At 45.6% G+C, this 17,011-nt stretch overlaps 1 long non-coding RNA gene across 1 annotated transcript; it reads right to left on the reverse strand.

The window, feature by feature from the left end:
- Positions 1 to 8,230: 8,230 nt before the first annotated feature.
- LOC131401836 (uncharacterized) lies at positions 8,231 to 11,644 on the reverse strand. The gene is made up of 4 exons (XR_009218040.1): positions 11,569 to 11,644; positions 10,741 to 10,832; positions 8,557 to 8,664; positions 8,231 to 8,252 (listed from the first exon to the last, which is right to left on the reverse strand). It is a non-coding gene; the product is annotated as an uncharacterized LOC131401836 (long non-coding RNA).
- Between the last annotated feature and the right edge of the window lie 5,367 nt (positions 11,645 to 17,011).

Raw genomic sequence — 17,011 nt, forward strand, 5'->3', positions numbered from 1 at the left:
TTAAAAGAAGAAGGGAAGGAAGGCATCAAAAGTAACTATAAACACTTCAACTTAGTCACAAACGCACAACACAAAAATGAATAAGTTGTGACAACAATAACTCAGAAGGAGAAGAGGAAAGGGATGGAATCTGCTTAGGCTAATGGAGATAAGAGGCTATCAGAAGATGGACTGTCTCATCTATGAGATCTTCATACAAACCTCAGAGTAACCAGCAAACAAAAAATCAGAGCAGAGCCATAGATCATAAAAATAGAGAAAACTGCCACAGAAAACCCCCAAAATGAAATAGTAGTCAGAAACACAAAGGAAGAGGAACAATGGAAATATAGATTAGGTGGGATTAAGCCCCCATGTATCAATAATCACTCTAAATGTAAATCGACTGAATTCTCCAATCAACAGACACAGTCTGGTGGGGTGGATTAGAAAAGAAGACCCAATGATATGCTGCCGCCAGGAAACACATATCAGCTCTAAAAACAAACAGGCTCAGAATGAATGGATGGGAGACAATACTCCAAGAAAATGGCAAATAAAAGAAAGTAGGTGTTGCCATACTCAGATCAGACAAAGCAGACTTCAAGATAAAAAAGACTATGAGAGACAAAGAGGGGCAGTATATAATGATAAAGGGGACTTTCCACCAAGAGGACATATCCCATTCAACATAGTACTGGAGGTTTTGTCCAGAGCAATTAGGCTGGAAAAAGAAATAAAAGGAATCCAAATTGGAAAGGAAGAAATGAAACTCTTGCTGTTTGCAGATGACATGATTGTAAATAGAAAAAACCATAAAGAATCCATCAGAAAACTATTAGAAATAATCAACTACTACAGCAAAGTTGCAGCGTACAAAATCAACTTACCACCATCAGTTGCATTTCTACTCTAATAATGAACTAACAGAAAGAGAACTCAAGAAAACAATCCCATTTACAATTGCAACAAAAAGAAAAAAGTCTCTAGGGATAAATTTAACCAAAAAGGTTAAAGACCTATACAATGAAAACTATAAGACATTATTGAAAGAAATCACTGATGACCTGAAGTAATGGGAAGATATTCCATGCACATGGATTGGAAGAATAAACACAGTTAAAAAGTCCATATTACCTAAAGTAATCTAGAGATTCAATGCAATGCCAATCAGAATTCCAAGGACATTCTTCACAGAAATAGAACACAGAATCCTAAAATATATATGGAATAACAAAAGACCTCGAACAGCCAAAGCAATCCTGAGAAGAAAGAACAAAGCTGGAGGCATCACAATCCTAACTTGAAAATATATTACATAGCTATAGTAATCAAAATGGCATGGTACTGGCACAAAAGCAGACTCATAGATCAATGGAGCAGAACTGAAAGCCCAGAAAGAAAACTACACATCTCTGGTCAGTTAATCTCTGACGAAGGAGCCAAGATCATACAATGGAGAAAGGAAAGTCTCTTCAATAAATGCTGTTGGGAAAACTGGACAGCCACATGCAAAAGAATGAAAGTAGATCGTTATCTTCCACCATACACAAAAATTAACTCGAAATGGATAAAAGACTTGAATCTAACACTTGAAACCATAAAACTCCTAGAAGAAAATATACACAGTACAGTCTTTGACATCGATCTTAGCAGCATCTTTTCCAATACCATGTCTACTCACGCAAGGGAAAGAAAAGAAAAAATATACAAATGGGACTACATGAGACTAAAAGGCTTCTGCAAGGCAAAGGAAACGATGAATAAAACGAAAAGACAGGGCCGGCCCCGAGCCTTAGTGGTTAAGTGTGCGCACTCTGCTACTGGCGGCCCAGGTTCGGATCCCAGACGCGCACAAACGCACCAATTTTCCCACCATGCTGCGGCCGCGTCCCACATACAGCAACTAGAAGGATGTGCAACTATGACATACAACTGTCAACTGGTACTTTGGGGGAAAAAAAAAAGGAGGAGGATTGGCAATAGATGTTAGCTCAGAGCCAGTCTTCCTCAGAAAAAAAGAGGAGGATTACCATGGATGTTAGCTCAGGGCTGATCTTCTTCACCAAAAAAAAAAAAAAAGAAAAAGGAAAGACAACCCACCAACTGGGAGAAAATATTTGCAAATCATATATCTGACAAGGGGTTAATCTCCAAAATATATAAACAACTCATACAACCCAACAACAAAAAAACAGATAATCCAATCTAAAAATGGGCAGAGGATATGAACAGATACTTTTCCAAAGAAGATATACAGAAGGCCAACAGACAAATGAAAAGATGTAAAACATCACTAATTATTAGGGATATTCAAATCAAAACTACAATGAGAGATCACCTTATACCTGTCACAATAACTAAAATTCCCAAGACAAAAAGTACCAAATGTTGGAGAGGATAAGGAGAAAAGGGCACGCTCACACATTGCTGGTGGGAATGCAAACTGGCGCAGCCACCAGGGAAAACACTATGGAGATTTCTCAAAAAATTAAAAATAGAAATAGCATACCTTCCAGTTATCCCACTACTGGGTATTTATCCAAAGAAATTGAAATCAACAATTCAAAGAGATTTATGCACCCCTGTGTTCACTGCGGCATTATTCACAATAGCCAAAACATGGAAGCAATCCAAGCGCCCTGCTACGGATGAATGCTTAAAGAAGACGTAGTATGTATTATATACAATGGAATACTACTCAGCCAGAAAAAAAAGACAAGATCATCATGTTTGCAACAACCTGGATGGACCTTGAGGGTAGGATGTTAAATGAAATAAGCCAGACAAAATCAAATATGCATGATTTCACTCATACGCAGAAGATAAACATACACAGGGATAAAGAGAACAGATTAGTGGTTACCAGAGGGGACGGGGGCTGGGCATTGAGTGAAAGAGTTAAAGGGGCACATATGCATGGTGATGGATAATAGTTAGACTACTGGTGGTGAGCATGATGCAGTCTATACAGAAATTCACAAATAATAATGAACACCCGAAATTACACAATGTTAACACCCTGTATAATTTCAATAAAATAATTAAAAAAGAAAAAAAATAATTCATTCTTTTTTATGGTTGAATAGTATTCCATCGTGGGGATATACCACACTTTGTGTATCTGTTCACCAGTAGATGGACATTTTGGTTGTTTTCCGTTTTTGTCTAGAATAAATAGGTTGTTATCAACATGTGTGTACAAGTCTGTGTATAGACATATGGGTTTATTTCCCTTGGATGGATTCCTAGGAGAGGAATGGCTGGATAGACGTATGTAATTATTAAAGACGCATCCAAGCTATTTTTCACCAGCACTCGATGAGAGTTTCAGTGACTTGACATCTTCAACAACACTTGCTATAGTCAGTCTTTTTAATTTTAGCCATTCTCAAGTGTGGTAGAATCTCATGATGACTGTCACTTACATTTCCCCAATGACTCATGTTGTGAAGGAGAAGGCAAGCCACGCACAGACTGGGAGAAAACATCTGCAAAACATATCCCTAGAAAAGGACGTGTACTTATAATATATAAAGAGCGATTACAACCCAATGGTAAGAAGACAATCAACACGTCATGGCTTACCAGGAGACAGCAGATCAGGCCTGTGATGAGCACCAGGAGGCCTGCCAAGCAGATGAGGATGAGGGTCCAGAAGGGGAGGTCTGGGGAGACAAGTGGTGGGGTGAGCCACCTCCTGTCATCGCCCCAGGGCTCCTGCTGACCCCACTGTGCCTCAACCGTCCTTGACAAGGGTTGGCCAACTTTCCTCATCATCCAAGACCCTGTGCGCATGGTTCTCTTCAATGAGGCACAGCATCAAGATACTCGCCCCCTACCATGGGCTGGGGTTTCCTGCAGGTTTACCATGCTTCTCAGTCAAGGTGTCATCTCTGTTGGGAGAATATTCTGGAAGTGAATGAAATGGAGAATGCATGTGAGTGTGTTTCACTCTTTTTAATAAAACTTTTTAGACACAGAAAAATAAAGGGAACAGTCTCATAAACATCCATCATCTAGATTTAACAATGTACATTCCATCCAATTAAAACAATATTTCATCAATGTATAAATTATTAACACTTGCCACCCTTGATTCATCCCATGTTTTCAATGAAATATTAAAGTCAAGTATACATCATGATGTTTCACCTCATTTTACTTTCCATCTCTAAAAAGTGAGCACACTTTGCTACAAAATCCAAGGCCATTATCACAGAACAAAAGTGTAATAAATTAAACCAAATTAATACCTCTGGGCACAGAGGACTGAATTTGGGGTGGACTATCTTATGACGGCCGGGGGGAGAATGGGTCATCACAGTTGGCAAGCCTATGTGATCTCTCTAAATTCGTAAATTCCCACTCAAAATTGTTCTTCCGTGCCTAGAAACACATCATCCCCTTCTCCTTTATCTATTTGCTTAATATTCATTTCCTAGGATTAACCTACAATGTAATTTCCTGCAGGAAGTCTTCTCTGGTTACCCCCTAAAAATATGAGTTTGTTCAGATCAAATAATTGATAAGTTTCAATTCTCTATTCTTGTTATTGCCAGCTACAACATAAACTCCAGGAGGGAGTGGGCATGGGGGGAGGGGTGCAGGTCACCCTACTTGTGCCTCTACCCAGACAACCTCTTAGAGGTGTGCTGTCTGATATGCAGCAGCAACAAGTCTCTTTTTGAATTAAAATTAATTTTAGTTAAATAAAATAAAAATTCTAACCTCAGTAACATTAAAAATCAGTAACAATAAAGACCAGTCACAATACCATCTTTCGAGCACTCAACAGCCACATGCAGCTATGCACTCACTGGACAGCAAAGATATAGAACATTCCACCACTGCAGAAAGTTCTAGTGCGTTGGTGCTCACCTAGAGCGGGACTTGGCAAACTATAGCCTGTGGATCAGAAACCACATCCACCCCCAAACCTGTAAGTCTGCTTCACACACAGCTGGAGGCCCTCATTGACCATCTGGCCCAGTGGCTCTCAGTGCAGAGATAAGGAAACAAAAGTCCGTAGAGGGGAGGTGACTAGCTTGAGGTCACAGAGCTGTCTAGGAGAAGGTGAGGGCCTCCCACACTACACTGGTGTCCTTTTCTCTCTCTCAATGGTGGGTAAAGACTGGGGGACTATGCCACCTCCTGCCAGGCTGAGCAAGTTCAGTGTTCTCTTAGCCCCAGGCCTCCAGAGTCCCTAGAAAGGCCTCATTTTCTTCCCCAATGACCAGGGAGCCTTACCATCCCCAAGGGCATTCTTTCCGTCCAGGGTAAAGTTCTGCAGCTGGGTACCCTTCTGGTCAGCCGCAGGAATTCCTCATAGATGGGAACTCTATCCAGTCTCTGTGCCAAGGCGGCTGGGTACACAGTGAGTCCACCCAGTGTGGTTACCATGGGAGACCGACATGGAAGGACACAAGGGATGAACAAGGGTGTCTGGAATTCTACCCTGATTCTAGATTCCCTGCTTCTGGGTCCTGTCCAAGAGAACTTTCAGCAATAATGTCAACATTTGCCTGCACTACCAAATACACTCATTATTAGCCCCATGTTGTTATCAAGCACTTAAAATGTGGCTAGTGTGTGTGAGTGAGGAACTGAATTTCTCATGTAATTTCATGTAAAGCTTGGTGACCTAGAACAAACACAAGGGAGAGTGGGTGAGAAGATGGAGGTCTCCTGGAGATGCAGGGGGCCACTGGAGCCAGTGAAAGATCACAGACCTTGGGGCAAGGGAGACCTGACTTCAAATCCTGGCTCTGCTCCTAACTCACTGTGTGACCTTAGGCACAATAATCCCCTTTCTGAGCTTCAGTTTACCCACGTGAGAAATGGGGAAGGCAGCTAGGACATCACCTCTGGACACTGAGAGAACCCAGGCACGCAGGGAAAGTGAAGGGTTGAAACAATCACGTAACAGATGTAAGTCAGACGGAGGAATGACGGTGCCCTCAGGGCAAGGAGAGACGGGACAGGGGAGAACCCACCTGGCCCTGGGTGTCCCTCAGCAGGGCGGTGTATTCCGAGGATGTGGGCTCCGGGTTGCTGAGGTTCCAGCTGATGATGTGGAAATGTAGCTGGTGCTCTCTCTGGATGGATAAACTCTGTGCTGCAGAGCCTGCAGCCACCGAGAGGAAGAGCAGACAGGTGGAGACTCTCCGCTCCCAGCACACAGGCATGGTGGCCCACGGGGTCAGGATGGTGGGTGCAGACAGCGTCCACACTGCTGGCTTCCCCATCCTTTTCAGGCCTGGGGAGAGAGGGACGTGGGGACTCTAGAGAGAGGTCCTGAAACCTCTGGGGTGGGGGTCAGAACAGGAAGGAGGAAATGGGAGGACAGGGGCGAGACAGAGAGGGGTGGTGACAAAAGTGGTCATTAGGGGCAACTAATCAGGGGAGGGTCTCACCTGAGGGAGAACAGTCTGCAACTCAAGGAGAAGAGGCCCAGGCTGCTCTTCTTGAACAAGGATCCAGCTGGGGAGGAAGGAGGAGGAGGAGGAGCAGGAGGGACAGGGATTGGGGGAGGGGCTGGGTGGGATTTAAACCACCAGGAGCTGCAGGGACCAGGGTCTCACCAGGCTCTGCAGGACCCTCTCAGTGGAGTTGAACATGGCTGAGCCGTTGCTTCTGTCTGATGAATACTGGAGGGTGGAGATGGGGAAGGTGACTGTGAGGGTCTTCAGGTTGTGCCCCAAAGCTGCAAGACGAGAGGGAGAGCAACGGCCATCACTGAGAGCTGGCCTGAGACCAGACCAGAGTCCTGCACTCATTATCATCTGTCATCTTCTCTCCCAGTGGCACCACCACCCACCCGTGTGGTCACCCAAGTCAGAACCAGCACATCTGCTCAGCTCCTCCTCCCTCCCAGTAACACAAATTCCAGTTGCACACTGGTCCTCACATACACTCCCTCTCCATCCCTGTCCCAGCTTAGGTGTTAACTTCCTTCACCCGGACCAACACCCCAGCAGGCTCACTGGATGCTCTGTCTAAAGGATGTTCTACATGGACCACTAGAAGAATCTTTCTGAAATGAATACCTCACTAGGGCCACCACTGCTCTAGTACCACCCGTGGCTCCCTATGGCCTTCAGTGTTAGTTCAACCTTCTTGACCTGGCACTCAAGGCTCTACTCAATCTGGCTCCTGCTCACCTTTCAGTCTCATTTTATCCATGTACTGCGGGTTAAACTTCATGCTTCACGCAACCCAAATTCATTTCAATTCTCCCCATACAGCATGTTGTTTCTGGCCGGAGCCTTTGATCCTGGAATCCTCTCTGCCAGGAAAACCCTTCATCCTCTAGTTTCCAGGGTCCCTCCTACTTATTCTCAAAGACTCCATTCTGGTGAAACTTTCTCTAGCAAGCTCTTCCCCTCCAAATTATGCCAGGCGCCTCTCCCCGAAACCTCCCACATTGTACTATAATGGTGTGTTAATTTCACAATATTAGGGGCTCTCTGAGGGCTGGCCTTAGACTGAATCATCAGTATAATCTTTGTGATCAGCATGATTGCCCTAAAACCAGAATTTCACACCCTGGCTTCCCAGCTCCTGGATCACAACTGGCTGGTGGAGGAGTGGGGCCGGAGAGCTTCTCTTGGGAAGGAAAAGGGGCCCCCAGATACCTGTGGTGGCTTCTGGTGGCACAGGTGATGATGAAGTATGCAGGGACGTGGTGGCTGGCTCGGGAGCTGGCCTCGAGGGCTGTCTCAGGGAGGGACAGAGTGGGAGGAGCCCCCAGGCTCACCTGGGCTCCAGCAGTGGCTGTGCCAGGACCACCATTCACAGGTGAAGCATACATGAGAGTGAGGGGAGGGGTGAGTGTGTGAGTAGAGGGATGAGCAAGCCTGTGGATGAGAGGAGCCCGAGAGAGAGAGATAGGTGAACAAGAGAGACTGAACTCGGAGGAGAGACAGATGGACGGGCAGAAAACTGGACAGACGGATGGGATACCTGGAAAAGGAGGACCAAGGGCGAGGCTTTAGGAGAATTAAAGTGAAAACCACGTGGGGTCAGAATGTGGTGGAGAACACGTCTGTGTCTAAGGCTTTCTCACACTGGGCTGGGACTCTCCACCAGAACCCGGGAGGGAGAGAAGGGATGAATTAGGGCCCTTCCAGGTGCTTCCCTCACCAAGGACAGCGGGTGAAGGAGAACAAGTGCTCCCCAACCCCAAAGGTGGACGGGACCCAGGAGATCAGGACCAGGAATACTCACTCACTCACTGGTGGTAGTCGGCGCTGCGGCTCCATAGGTGTAATCTGTGGAGAGAAGGCGAGAGGAGCTGCGCAAGAGTTGGGGTGAACATAAAGGATTAAGGGAGAGGGAGGATGTAGGGAGCTTGGTGGGGAAAGCAGAGGGGAAGAGGGGAGGGGAAGAGGGGAGGGGTGTTCAGGGGGGAGGCAACAAGATGGAAGGTGGCTGGACCCAGTGATCACACAGTGATGAGAAGACTGATCCCAGACCAGAAGCATAGAGAGATGGATCATAGCTCACTTTAGAGCAACGGAGGCAACACAGAACTCTGACTGGGAGAGAGAGTGTGGCTGTAGCACAGCCGCTCACCACTGACGTAGAGGCTGTCCCCGTCCAGGGTGAGGGAGCCCAGGTGGGTGACGCCCTGGGTCTCATGGCACGGCTCCCAGTAGAGTCACTCTCTGTCCAGCCCGGGACCTGCGGGGGTCAGAGTGGAAGGTGCAGATGATGTCCACCCCAGTGGCTGCCCCACCCTTCTCAAGCCTGGGGGAGGGAGAACCTGGGGACATGGAATACTGAGCAGGGGTCCTTCTGGGTGTGGAAAGCGAGAGAGTGGAAGGGAGGAGTCTGAGGGAGAGGCTGAACGGGCTGCTCTGATGTCTGGAGAGGCTCTCCTCGGTGTCTCCCATGTGAGACAACCCCCTCACAAGTAAGGCCTGACTTCCTGTAGGATGTGGAGGGGGGCCTGTGAGTGACAAAGAGGGGTGAACACACAGACCTGGGTGAGGGGGTGCCTGCAGCTCTGCACGGACAGCAGCGAGGAGAACAGTCTCTGCCCTGTGACATCTGACACATGCAGGCAAGAAAGTTCTCTCGGTTCTACACTCCAAGGTCTTTTCTTTCTATTTCTGTAATACTCCACAGCCATCACCCAGGCCTAGGGAACAATCATCTTATTCCTAATCTTATTCCCAGCACCTCCCATCTTGCCTCTTAAGTCTACATTCTTAACCATGAAATCCATTTGAACCAACGTGCTTAGACCAAACGCTAATCACATCATCCTTCTACTCGCATCTCTCCAGAGTCTTCCCACTGGTCTTAGAACAGAGTCCCAAGTTACCCCTGATCTGGTCCTGCCTGTCCCCCCTCGCCGGCGTGGCTCACACCCCTCCCCCTGTGTTGACTCGGCTCAGCCATCCCTCTTCTCAGTTCATGGACACACCAGGCTCTCTGCTTCAGGGGTGTCCTCATGCGGGTCCCTCTGTCTGAAACGCTCTCTTGAACACACTCCCACACCCTCACTCCAGTCTAACCCTCCAACTAGCTAAATCCTGTCCAAACTCTAGCTCTCAAGCTAAATATCAGTCCTTCTCAAGAGGGCTTCCCTGCCCCCTCAGGTTGAGTCCCCTTGTGCCAAACTCCCACATCACTCTCATCATTAACTGTCTAAAATCCAAATTCCCAAATACAATATAAATTCCACGGAGGTGGGACAAGGTCTCTCTGGTTCTCCAGGTCCCCATGCATGTGGCCCAGGGCCTGGCTCATCAGATGAGGAACCATCCCAGTTTGTCTAGGACTGCCCTGGTTTGAATACTAAAAGTCCTGTGTCCTGGAAAACCCCTCTGTCCTGAATAAACGAGGATGGTGGGTCACCATAAATTATAAACTCAAAGACTATCTATTGCATGACAAGCACACATTCCCCTCAAGAACCTCACAGGAAAGCTAGAATGAAAAAGGCACACACACATACACACACAATTAGTAGAGGCCAACAACTAAATACAAAATTACTTAACAAGATTCTCTGCAACGTGAATCACCAGACCGTTATTTCAGAAAAGTTTCAAGAAACAAAGTTAATTCCCTTTAGAAGGCAAGGTGGTGAGGACAGGTTTTTTAGAGACTAGTGCCCTGCCCTGCAATCTACAGTGTTGCTTAGTACTCCTCCAAATGATTTGAAATGTCATAAAGAAAAAAATGCTCAAAATAAATCTGGCTACTGGCAAATTCAATGTCAAATTTGTTATTAATACAAAGAAGTTCCAATCATCTTTTTCCCTGAATGTTCCTTTATTTCAAATTTTTGTGGAGGATTTATAGGACTTTAGAAGTCAAGTTGAATGGGTCTAAGGAATGTTGCTGAGTATCCCTGCTAATATTTAATGGGATGTCTTCTAATACTACATACACACGCAAAACATTTCTGTATTTATATTATATATAAATCCTGACTTTTGAGTATTATGCAATGCAAGTAAATCTATATTTTCTACTATAATACACATTTGCAGTTACTTACATTTGTTTTATGTGTTCTTATTTGCATATAACTGTACTTACTGAAATATTTACCACACAGAACCACCCACAGCTTACCATCTTTCCCTTGAATATAATCCATGAAACATCAATAATTTTTCTCAAGATACCCTCACTCTCAGTGTCCATGTGGTGACAACCTGAGCCCAGGAAAGCCCACTAGCAGGTCTTCTGCACAGCGGAGGCTGCCGGAACCTGCTGGTACCAGGTCCACAGGGTACTCACCTGGTCACACAGAAATCCATGGATCAGTGAGGACAGGTGGACTCTGAGCCTGCTTTCACCTCAAACTTGAGCTCCACGGATGCTTTTTGTGTCTGAGGGGGGAAGAAAAGCGCAAACAAGCTTTTGAGGCCTTTTCTAGGGTGTTGGATGGAAAGGCCACCCAATTCACTTTTCTTTTTTGTATTTACTGATGTAACTGTAACTGTTGGCTGAAACGGGATTTTCCCGATTCCTATGCAGTCACCTGCTCCCCAAGATGGGAGGAAGCAGCTTCGTGCTGTGTGCACTTGTGTCGCTCAACTCACTTGGCTGGACAGAGACTTTTTGCTGACTCTGGACCCTTTAAACAAGCTTGTCAATTAGGGCCCCTGTAAGTGACTCACTGACTTGTAAACAATTCCCACACTTCATTCAGGGCTCGGGAGATTTTCAGGCCCTGGAGCAGGTTTCCCAACCTCGGCACCACTGACATGTGGGGCCGGATGATTCTCTGTCAGGCCGTCCTGGGCCCTGGAGGACGCTGAGCAGCTTCCCTGCCTCCCCCTCTAGATGCCAGGAGCGCCCCCATTAGTAACAACCCAAACACCGCCTCCAGACGCGGATAAGCCCCCTGGGGACAAAATCACACGGAGGACGGTGACGGGGACTCTGAGGAGGGGCCGGCGGCGCCCGGAGCCGGGAGGAACAGCAGCCTCGGGCGCCCTGAGCGAACAGCCCGGGGTACACGGGGCTCCGGGGGGACGGAGGGACGCCGGGCCGTGACGGGGCTGCCCGCGGCCCAGGCCCCTCCCTGGACCGCGACCGGAGCCGGGACCGCCCGCCGCTTACCGCGCGTCGCCCCTTCGGCCGAAGGTCCACGGGAATCCCGTCCGCGCCGAGAAGACTGGACACACTGCGCAGACCTCCCGCTCCATCCAGGGCGCCGCCCGCGCTTCCGCTTCCGGTCTCGGGCGGGCGTTCTGGGAGGACGGACGTTTGGGGGCTCTGGGTTGAGGCGGCGTGGGGGGCGGGGCAGGGCGGGGCCGCGCACCCCAGCCTCGGGGGAGGTGTCTAGTTTCTAGAGTTAATGTGAGACCGGTCCGCGGGCTGGGTCAGCACCAGGGACAGGGACCAGGTCTAGGGGCGGGGCTGTGGGTGGAAACCAGCTCTAGAGGCGGGGCTGTGGGCGGGGACCAGGCTGTGGGCGGAGCCCGGGACCTGGCGGGGAGAGACGGAAAGAGCCGAACTGTGGCCGCGAAATCGGAGAGAGACGAACCCGAACCGCTGAGCCGAGGAGCGGCTGAAGATAATGTCAGTTTTATTTCATCCTTTCCAATAAATCATTCCTTTTGTATCATTTCCTGCCAATATTGCATCAAGCAGGGCCTCCAGTGTGTGTTTCGTAGAAGCAATGATAATGAACGTTCTTCTCTTATCCTTGATTTCAACACTGCACCATAAAGTTTGACTCTGTAAATACTCTTTATGAGATTGACAGAGTTCCCTTCTATTCCTGATTTTGTAAGAGTTGTTTTTGTTGTTGCTGTTTATTTTTTAATACACAAATGGTGTTGAATTTAATTAAATGTCCTTTTCTGCAGTTATCGAGGTTATTATTTCTCCCTTTTCAGGGACTAGAGTACTGAATTACATGGCATGACCCAAGCTTAGTCATGATATGGCCTTCTTATAAAATATAGCTGGATTTGGAATGCTGATTTGATTTTTATTTAGGGTACATGAACTTAATTCAAGAAGGAGAGTGGCCTCTTATAATAGTCAATTACTAAATTGACTAAGGAAGCATTTCAACTCTGCTGTTCTCATCCAGAATATTTCCTTGGATGAAGAACGGACATAACAGAGAGGTAGAGAAAGTCTCTGTAAAGCATATACTCACCTGTCTCATTGGAAATCTCATTCTCTGGGCAGGGAGTGCAGTGAAAACAACAGAAAGCCTCTCTCTCCTGAGGGCTCTTCCTAAATCCAGGACTACAATTCTCCCTGCATAAGGAGCATGAAGTCTGGAGATAATCAGATACCTGTTGGTAACAGCTGTGACTTTTAACTAATTTTCTAATAACTAGAATGTTTTAGATTATTGGGCATTTAACAAATATATATATATATATTTTCATTTTCTGAGGAAGATTCACCCTGAGCTAACATCTGTTGCCAATCTTCCTCTATTTTGTTTGTGGATTGCTTCACTCCTTTCCATGTCTGCATAATATTCCAATATATAGCTATGTCACATTTTGATTATTCATTCATCCATTGATAGACATCTAGGCTCTGTTTACCTTTTGGCTATTGGGAATAGTGCGTCTGTGAATGGTTTTTACATTTTTAAATGGTGAAAGAAAGTCAAAAGAAAAATAATATTCCATGACACATGAGAAGTATATGAAATTCAAATTTTGTTGTCCACAGATAAAGTTTTATTGGCACCCAGCCACATCCATTCACAACATCTATGGCTGCTTTCACATTATAACACTGGAGTTGCAACAGTGACCCTATGGCTTGCAAAGTTGAAAATATTTACTACCTGGCCCTTTACAGAAACAGTTCCTAAACCTTCGGCGAAGGAATCAGAAGGTTCACTATTAGTCATCTCCTTTGCAAGCTCTGCTTGGATGAAATATTAATGCTCTCTTGTTTCCTCTTATTATGTTCTCTCACATTTGCGGGCTGCAGACAAATTAAGAGAGAGCCTCATTGTAATATCCTGTAAAAATAATATATGTACATATTTGTATGCAGTGTATAGTAATAGTGATAGTAGCTGATAGATATTTACTGTGTACATCCTACTCTGCCAAATGCTTTCCGTGCATTGTTTCATTTAGTCCTCAAGATAACTGTGTGAAGTAGACAAATATTTTTTAGTAGATGGGAAAACTGAGGGTCAAAGAGACTGTCAATAGTTAAGGTCACATATTACATGGTTGGATCTGGAATGCGGATGTTATGGCTGAATTACGTCTCCCCAAATTGGTATGTTGCCACCCTAACCGCCTGGGACCTTAGAATGTGACTGTATTTGGAGACAAGGCATTTAAAGTGGTGATTAAGGTAAAATGAGGTCATTAGGGTGGGTCCTAATCCAATATGAGTGGTGTCCTCATAAGAAGAGGAGATTAGGACACAGACATGCACAGAAGGGAGACCATATGAGGACACAGGGAGAAGGTGACCGTCTGTAAGCCAAGAAGAGAGGCCTCAGGAGAAACCAACCCCACTGACACCTTATCTCAGAATTCCAGACTCCAGCACGGTGAGACAATAAATGTCTGTTGTTTAAACCACGTAGACTGTCATATTTTGTTACAGCAGCCCTAGCAAACTAATCCTGTGAAACTCATGCTATCTGCCAGAAAAGCCAGTCCTCTAAGCTCACAGAATTTATTGTCCCTGATTTGGGCTGTACCCTTCAGACGTCCCTCTCCTTCTAGAACCTCTTCCTTCTCAGAGGCTTAGGCCTGGAGGCTCATGTTTTTTCTTCTCTAGATTCTTGCAGATCCACTTCCCTGAAATTCTGGCCCGTGGGCCCTGTGCTTGGGGAGCAAATGTGATGATGTATTATTTTCCTCTCCAAGCTTCTGCACTTTCACATCTTCCTCTGGTTCTACTTCTGGGAGTGTCTGAAGGTCTAGGGTGACAGTTCTTCTAGCTGTTCCTTCTGCCTTTGAGATAGAATGATAAGTAAGAGCATTCGTGGAACTGAGTTTCTGCTGTAATCTGCAGAGGGAGCGTGTGTGTCCAGCAGGGCTTGCAAACACCAGGAATCTGCTCCAAGGGGGTGGGAAAGCAAATTGTGACACATTCACAGAACAGCACACAATGTAGATTGAAAAGAGGGTGGCCGAGCTCTAATTATTGCTAAGGAAGGGGTTTCCAAGAAATATTTCTTATCAGTCAGTGTGCAATTAGGAAATAGAAACTGTACACATTTTTATTGTTTTATCTTGATTTTTAAGGAAGTATAGCTAGAGGTTGTATCTTAGCTTTCTAAGGTCAAATGTATTTATCTTTGTGAAATGAGATCAAGCCCCATATGAAAACAAATTTAAGAGACCGCGATTCTCTGGAGAAACTCAAAACTCATGTCTTTTGGTCCCTTTGTATAGCATAAAATAATTTTGTCCCTTTATATAGAATGGGCAATAAAATAACTTGGCAGAATGGTGGGCACTCTTTATTTTGGAGCCAATCTTATCAACTTTTGGAGGGATGATTCACATACAACACACGGCTTCCTTTCACAATGTAAAATTTGCTGTGTTTTGACAACCTCTGTCACAATCAAGATAAAGAACATTTCCATCATCCCCCTCACTTTCCTCGAGGCTTTTTCTGATACATCCCTCCCTCTGCTTCACCCTAGGCCACCATTGATTTGTTCCTCCTCTCTCCCCTATATGTGGTTTGCAACCTCTAAAATTTCCTATTGTTGGACTGTGTGATGGCTAACTTTATGTGTCAGTTTGGCTAGACTGTGGGGACTAGTTGTTTGGTCAAACACCAGTCTAGGTGTTGCCGTGAAGGTATCTTTCAGATGTGATTAACACTTAAATCAGTAGATTTTGAGAAAACCAGATGGCCCTCCATAATGTGGGTGGGCCTCATCCAGTCAGTTGAAGGACTTAAGAGCAAAGATTGAGGTTTCCCAGAGTGGAAGGAATTCTTCTTCCAGACAGTAATGTAGAAATATAGAAATTCTGCCTGAGTGTCCGGCCTTCAGACTCAAGACTAGAGCATCAACTCTCACCCGAGTCTCCAGCCTGCTGGCTTGTCCTACAGATTTTGGACTTGCCAACCCCCACAACTGCATGAGCCAATTCCTTAAGATCTCTCTCTCTCTCTTCTATTGGTTTTGTTTCTCTGGAGAACCCTGACTAGTACAGAACTATTCCAGCATTTACTCTTTTGTGTCTTTTATGTCAGATTTCTTTTCCTCAGCATAATGTCTTAGAGATTCATCCACATCATTGAGCAAGTCAGCGCTTCATAGTGTAGATATATCACCTATCAATGGACGTTTGGGTTCTTTCCAGTGTTCAGTAATTGTGAATAAAGCTGCTGTGAACATTTGTGTGTGAGTCATTCTGTGGAGGTATGTTTTTATTTCTCTTGGATAAATACCATATGATCCAGTAATCCAACTTCTGGGTACATATGCAAAGGAAATGAGAACAGGATATTGAAAAGATATCTGCACCCCCATGTTTATTGCATCATTATTCGCAATAGCCAAGATGTGGGGACAACCTGTCTGTCAACAGAAGAATGGATAAGGCAGATGTGACATATATATGATGGAATATTATTCAGCCATGAGAAAGAAGGAAATCCTGCCATTTGTGACAATATGGATGGACCTTGAGGGCATTATGCTAAGTGAGATAAGTCAGACAGAGAAAGACAAGTACTGTATGACCTCACTTATAGGTGGAATCTAAGAAAAGCTGAACTTGTAAAAACAGAGAGTAGAATGGTGGTTTCCAGGTGCTGGGGTGTTGGTGCAATGGGGAGATGTTGTCCAAAGGGTACAAACTTGCAGTTATAAGATGAATAAGTTCTTGGGATCTCAAGCACAGCATAGTGATTATAGTCAACAACACCGTATTGTTTACTTTAATGTTGCAAAGAGACTAGATTTTAAATGTTCTCACCACAAAAAAGGATTGATAATCATGTGACATGATGGAGATGTTAACTGATGCTGCAGTGGTAATCATGTTACAATATGTAAATATATCAAATCAACCCATTGTACATCTTAAACTTAAAAAAGTGTATGGATATATTTCCATTCTAGTTGGTAAATCACGACTTCAGTCCAGCTGCATATCTAGCCTTTACCATAAGATATCCCACAATCCAGCTACTGATGAGTTAGTGGCTGGCACCAGGGGTGGCCCCTAGGATCTTGTCTGAGGCTCAGAGCCAGTGTCCGTTCTGTATGGTCAGTGCCCTGCCCAGACCAGGAATCCTATACTTTGAATATCACCTGTGCAGAAAAATATTAACATAATTGGCCATTGGTTGGGGTCTGGGAACTTGGACCCTGCCATGAGGATTCTTGTGCACTGGGTTTATTGAGGGAGGACATTTAGCAGAGGAGGAGTGAGGGGAGCAGGGTAGGACAGAGGGAGGAGCTGAGCAAGGAGGTGGTCTCAGTTGGAATCTAGCCTCAGCCTAATCCCATGGGGAGCCCTGGAGCCTGAACAACACCACCGAATTGATCTCACCTTGGGGCGAGGGCTGGCTTTTTGTACTTCTGTGA

This window comes from Diceros bicornis, assembly GCF_020826845.1.
Source record: "Diceros bicornis minor isolate mBicDic1 chromosome 21 unlocalized genomic scaffold, mDicBic1.mat.cur SUPER_21_unloc_1, whole genome shotgun sequence".
NCBI classification, from domain to species: domain Eukaryota; kingdom Metazoa; phylum Chordata; class Mammalia; order Perissodactyla; family Rhinocerotidae; genus Diceros; species Diceros bicornis.